The following is a 7368-nucleotide window of genomic DNA, read 5'->3' as shown; positions in this document are numbered from 1 at the left end:
CGACCATCTACCCATGCCCAGTATTCAAGCTCCAGCAATCATCAACGCCTTCGATTACACTACATCCTAGATGGGCCCTCTCATCCAGTATCTAACCACTAGGGAATTGCCCACGGACAGGGCCGCCGCCAGGAAGCTTCAGTACCAGGTTCCCAGATACGTCATGATGCACGCCAAACTCTATTGCAAAGGGTTATCCATGCCCTATCTCCGATGCGTATCCGTAACCGAAATGAGTGCAATCATGCACGGAGTGCACAAAGGCTTTTGCGGAGATCATACATCCGGACTCAGCTTGTAACACCCTGGATAGCCAAGACTGCTACACTGTGTATTTATAAAAGTGCAAGACTTGGTAATCAAGTCATTTAGTTAGAAACGTGTTACTGAAACTATAATTGAACTAGAGTTAAAAGATTTTGGTCACAAAAGTTGCATTTCATATAATTAAACATTTTAGTACATGGGATCCCAAAAGAAATAGCGTTTAAAAGACAGTTTACAAAAATTCAGGATAAAAGTACAGCTACTAGCCACTCTAAGGGCGAAACAGACATTTAGGTTTTCCCCGTCCTGTACTACTCCTCAGTCGTGGCGGCCGATCAGCTGACTATGTACATTCAGCCTCAAAGCTCTCCCACTCAGGACTGGTCCACTCTACCCTTGCCTTTACCTGCACCACGTAGCACTCGTGAACCAAGGCCCAGCAAGAAAACACAATAACAGAGCATAATCATCAATCAAATAGTCAGATAATTCATACAGTATAATCATATACTCAACAATCCAAAATATCCATATAATCAGGCATTCAGCTTACCAAGCTTATCAATTAACATTAATAACCAATTCACATATAATAACCAGGATCGACGCCCTTAGGTCGCACCCCCTATTTATCCCACTGACTCCAGCCCGCTTAAACCAAGCCCAGTGAATATCAAGTTGTCCTCAGCTACCAGTGGCCGAGTCGTGCCCTGTGTGCAAATATTGATTTCGGCACTCTTAGGTCGTTTATCACATGTCCCATAGCATAATACCATCTATGACATCATACAGATATAGGGAGTTCTTAGTCCCAATACAATCACATAACCAGGTGCAGTTTTCTTACCTTTGGATTCCGGTAGATTTGATCAATAATGACAACCCTCAAGCACGATCCCTCTGAGCCCTAGCGTACACCTAGTCACGGTCACAAGTTAGAACCATTACCAAACTTCAATCTCAAAACCTAACCTCGGGACCAATCCCGAGCCCTCGGGAAGCCCTAATTCCACCAAACAGGGTGGTGGAATCAAACCCTGAGCCCCTGGGCAAAAATCCTAAGAAATAACCCAAAAACCCCCTTCTGGAAACAGGGTAGCGCTACAAGCAGAGCCAAAAAGCTCTGAAGCAATAGGGCCTAGAGCTACAGCGCTTGTCACAGCACAGCCAAACCCAGACTTTCTTCCTTCGATTTTCCCCGAGCCAAACCTCTCCAAAACTCATCCAAACCTCAACCATATCCCCAAAAAAAAGCCTACCAACATCTATAACACATCCCATAAGACCCAACCATAAGAAAATTGACAACATGCACCCCAAAACAAAGAAACCACCATGATTGATCTTCAAACTAAAAAAACTCAACAGAACACCAAAAACTTCAGAATTCAAGTGACCAAGTCCAGAGTTTCTTACCTTCAATGGTGAAATTCGACCTTAGGCTATCCTCCACACTTCCTTAGCTTTCAACTCCTCAAATCCTCAGGCTTAACTCCCTATAATTCCCATCAAAACTCAGCTTAGAAAACCATTTCAACATCAAAACCAGAAACTAAAGAAAACCTTGAAACTTACCTCAATCAGACTAAATTTCAATAGAACTCCTAGTTTCACCAAGAACCTCAAGTGTTAAACTTGACCTAATCCTCCTCTGAACCACAACTCCAATAATTCACAAGAAATGGTGCAAGAAAATGATAAACCGATAGAGAGAGAAAGGTAAGCCCCAAGTGTTCTGTTTTTCCTTCTTTCCCTTTTTGTCTTTTCCCTTTTTCTTTCAGCTTCCCTCAGTTTCTAAACATTCCACTAAGTCATAAAGTAGTATAACACTTATCCCTTATAAACCAAATGACCATATTGCCCTCCCAATAATAACTAAACCTTTAAATCATTCTAAGGGCATTTTGGTCATTACTCCCAATTCCCGCTAATTCCTCGAGTGTCTCTAATATTTACCGCTTGCATCCCAACACCTAACTATTCACCAATTATATTCCTGAGTATCAAATAATCTCCAATATATTTTCTAAATTCCCAGAATTACCCTCAGACTCACCCCAAGCCGGGTATAAATCCTCGTCGTGACTTTTCCGCTAAACCGCTCACTAGGATCACCTTGAGTCACAAGCTGCAAATATATATCTACATAATAATGTGGTCTCAACAATTTATCACGAATATTTACATTTATACCCTCAATAAGCCAAAATTACGAATATGCCCTTATAACCTAATCAGGGCCTACATGCATACTAGTACACATAGTCATGCATCACATTTATCCAAATAATTATATAAGCATGCTTAACACATAATCATGCATTTAAATCACATATAATCCAATTATGCCCTCCTGGCACTCTAATCAGGGCCCTTAAGCTTTGTTAGTAATTTTGGGTCATTACACAGCTTGTCCAAAAAGATCCTCATGCAAGGATAGTTCTGGCCAACAATGAAGAAGGATTGTGTAGATTACGTTTGCAAGTATGAACAATTCCAAAACTATGCGAAGATCTCGCGAGCCCCTCCAACAGAGATAACCTTGATGACCAGTCCCTGGCCTTTTGTAGTTTGCGAAATTGACTTGGTAGGACCCCTCCCAACCAGGAAGGGCGGAGTAAAATATGACATTGTCGCTGTCGACTATTACACAAAGTGGGTCGAGGCGGAACCAATGAGCACCATCACCTCCAAAAAGGCCATGGACTTCGTCATCAACAACATTGTGTGTCGATACGGCCTCCCTTAAAAAATTGTGTCCAACAACGGGAAGCAATTTGATGTCCACTTCACTAAATTCTATGAAAGACATGGCATCATCAAAAGCTTCTTCGCAGTCACAAGGCCTCAATCAAATAGGAAAACAAAGGTCGTGAACAAGATTTTGAAGGGGACATTAAAGAAAAAGCTACAAGCTTGCAAGAGCAAGTGGGGATTCTAGGACCAAACTGGGAAAGACCCTATGAAATCCAAAACGAAGTATGTCCGGGAACATATCGCCTAAAGTGGCTAGACGGAGCAGAGGTCCTGTAACGCCCTGGTTACTCCAAGATCATTACTGTGGACTTTAAATAGTGCTTAACTCCCTAAACGAGTCATTAGGCTATAAACGTGCATCTAGGTGTCATTAATAGGCCAGGGTGAAAAATCTTGGTCATAGGGAATGGATATATTTTATTTAAAACATTAAACTGTACATGTGCCCATAAAAGTGTTTACAAATTTATTTACAATCCAAAATGGTCATTACAATATAAAAATTACAACCCGTCGACCTAAGCGGCAAAATATAGGGTTAAACCCTAGTTCCCCTGAGAAACACCTTGGTCGTGGTGGTCAAGCGGCCGCAAATGTACACATCGCCACCGAGGTTGGGTGAGCTTTTCTTTCCCTTTACTTGCACCACATAGCACCCGTGAACCAAGGCTCAGCAAGAAAACTTATTACTGCATGTATACAATATCAAGAATGATCATGTAATCATTTTGGGGCTTGTAGCCCTAATCAGATAAGAGACTAATGAGTCACTCCCTAGGTAGGTGACTAATGAATCACTCTCTAGATAGGTGACTAATGAGTCACACTCTGGGGCTCCACACCCTAAGCCATGTGACGTTTCAATCACCTGAGCCTTTTGGCCCTGACTCTAAGTAACTAGCCTTTAGACTAGACCAGCGCTTTAGTTTTCTTCGACCATAAGGTCGGTCAAGTATTTAATGCTCATGTTGATTAGATCTAATCATTTCAGCCTGCGTGAAACACATTAATGCCGCTCTTGACTCTTAAGCCAATACCATACAACCAGTGCTCAGTACTACTGTCGATCGTGACTAATAAGTCAAGACTTCACGACCAGTACTATCACCAATGTCGTTTCTGACTAATAAGTCAGTACCATTCACAAATAAGCAAGGCTGCTAAGCATTTACAATGCAATCAATGTCCATATATAGAGCACTCAACATGCCTCATCAATAACCATGCATGTCACATACTGGGTGCAGTTTTCTTACCTCTGGTTCGAGCGTGAAATAATAAAAGAACGACCCTTGAGAGCGATCGGTCTTTAAGTCCCTTAGTGGTCACCTATTCATAACCAAATATGAAATCCCATTAATAAAATAAATCATAAAAGGTTCATGGTCTAAAACCTCGCTCCCAGGACCTCAAATCCTACTAAAACGGTTAGTAGATTCGATCCCGAGTCTTAAGAAATGAAACCCCGAGCCTAAAAACTCTTGAAAACCCATCCTGGCACAAAAAGGAGGGGCGGGCCGCGACTTGACCCAGTGGATCGCGACGCGCCCCCAAGACAGACAGCCTCTGTCTGGGGTACTAGGGGTGGGCCGCAACTTAACCCAGTGGGTCGCGGCGTGCCTGCTAGACAAAGCCCAGGGGAGGCTCTGGAATGGGTCCAGGTCGTGACTTGCATGAACTCAGTCGCGACTTAACCCTGTGAGCCCAGCTCCCCTGCCTTTCTCTCAATTCAAAACCAGCCAAAACCGCAACAAATCAATCCCACAATTAAAACCAAGCATCATCACAATATATCCACCAGTTTAACAACAAAACCTAAGCCTTAAATCACTCAAAACATCAATACATACCCAATTCCATGATCAAAACCTCAAGCTTTAAACTAACCTTAAAAACAGAGAAAAAACTTGAAACTTCAGCTGGGAACCTTACCTCAAACTTGAATCGAACCCTTTCCAGTGGCTGAACCAAGATCCTAAGCTCACAACCCTTAATCCCTTAGCTTGAATCCTCAAGTTTCCTTCAAAATCTCAACCTGAGAGAGAGAGAGAGAGAGAGAGAGAGAGAAATGATCGTGAGTGAGGAAGGGAGCTACTCTGTTTTTGCCTTAACCTTCTATAGCCATCTAACCTTAAACATGTCCCATGGTCAAAAGACCAAAAATGCCCCTAAGATCAATTAATTCCTTTACAACCACCCAAGGGCAAAATAGTCATTTCTTGTTTATCCCGTTAATTATAATTAACGTCCTCCAATTCCCGTTACTCCCAATATTCTCAAATAATAATTAAATCATATCCCATTACTCGTTCATTCCCGGTAATGTACTAAGCATCGAATTACCCTTATGTTCGCCCCGAGCCTGGCAATTAAACCACGTTATGACCAAACCGCTTATCTTGCAACCTAAGATCGTCTTATGCCGAATAGCTCAAACATATCCACATAACAATGTGGTCTCACCCATAAATCACCAACATGCACATAAATATACAGATATGCCATCAACGGGCCAAATTACGAAAATGCCCTTCTAATAAGAAGTGGACCCACATGCATGCAATTATCATCATATAATAATATAACTCACATAATCATGCATATAATCACATAATTGCATAATAAATCAATTATGGCCCTCCTGGTCCCCTAATCCAAGCATTAAGCCACATTAGGGAATTTGGGACGTTATAGGTCCCAAGGGCCTTGAACGAGGAACACCTCCGCCGTTACTATCAGTAGTCAGGAGGATTTAATTATGCTCTTTCTAACATTTTTAATTTCAAGTAATGTACGCCCGAGGGCCACTTCTTAGTTAATGAAAATGGTGTGGACAAAACACCATAAAAAATGTGTTGTAAGAAAAGAAAAAGTTCACGCCCGCCTTTAATTTTTACATGAAAAAGTGACCTAAGACTACACTCTTTGGTCATTTAGGGGGTAGAAGGACCATCTATGCAAATCCAGGAATAAAAACAAAAACAAAAAAGATGAAAAGCTCAAAGCTTAGTCCTGATCCAGATTCGTATAGACTGGGGGTCCAAAACCCAACTCCTGAACAAAAAGGATGCAAGGCTCAAAGTCCAATCCTAACCCAGATCCGTATGGTCTGAAGGGTCCAAAACCCAACTCCTGAACAAAAAGGACACAAGGCTCAATGCCCAGTCCTAATCTGGATCCGTATGGTCCCAAGGGTTCAAAACCCAACTCCCAAAAAAGGATGCAAGGCTCAAAGCCCAGTCCTAATCCGGATCCGTACGGTCCAGACCAAGCATGGTCTAAGATATCCTAATGCCTATCCATGGTTCCCCTAGAACGGTCCAAGACCGTTGGAAATTAAATCTTAGGTTTTAAATTGATTAAATGAAGTCTTGAAAACAGTCATGATCGTTAGAACCTGAACCTCGGGTTCAAGATAAGTTAATAAACTAATTTCTACCTAAGTCATATTTTTAATGGTCCAGACCGTTAAAATTAAGTCATGTCTGAAAAGTCCATAACTGTCTAGACCGTTGGAACTTGAACATCAAAGTCAGGACAGGTTAAACATATGACAATTAATAAATCCATAACAGTCTAGGCTGCTGGAACCTGAACCGTAGAATCTAGTTAAACCAGTGGAGTTATATTTGGTAAGTCCAAGGTAGTCCAGGGCGTCAAGACCTAAACTTTGGTCTCAGGACAAAGTAATTATCGTCTAAAAAATTTCCTGATGGTCCTGGCCATTGGAACCAGGACTCCACCTAATTCATGCATAGTGGTAAAACACTTAGTGAATTTTTTAGGAAAAGTAAATGAATGTGAAGCATGAATCATTATGCAAAGACATAAACCAATATAATAACATTACAGACAGATAAGAAATTGTCTTAGACGCATCTGCGCCCATAAAGAAATAATATGTTTACAAAACAGAGAAAAGGAAAGATGGAGCCCTAAATTAGAGTACAAAGGCTCAGGCCTGGGCTTCGTTCTGGTCCGGGGCGTATGGAGCATTCTCATCTTGCTGATCCCCAACAAGAAACATTGCATCCTCCTTTTCCTTGGCTTCAAACTCGGCCCTCTTCGCAGCTGGATCCGGATAGAGGATGAGATTCATATCCTTATCTAGGAGTCAGACCATGTAAACAGCCTCGTCAAAAGTGGCCGCCAACAATTTGTCAGCCTGCTCCTTCTCCTTGTGAGCCCCCTCTCTCATCGCGCCTCGCTCCGTTTCATCTCCAGCTGGGCCATGGTCTCCAAAGTCTGGTTTTGTGCCCCGAGAGATACCACCTTTTCCCACTCCTGGCAAAGTTAGGCATCGGCCACCTCCAAAAGTGCCTTGGTAGAAGCCTCTGAGCCGCT

Source organism: Humulus lupulus, chromosome 1 (genome assembly GCF_963169125.1).
Source record: "Humulus lupulus chromosome 1, drHumLupu1.1, whole genome shotgun sequence".
Taxonomy (NCBI): domain Eukaryota; kingdom Viridiplantae; phylum Streptophyta; class Magnoliopsida; order Rosales; family Cannabaceae; genus Humulus; species Humulus lupulus.
The sequence above is the reverse complement of the archived record's forward strand: the minus strand, read 5'-3'. Positions refer to the sequence as shown.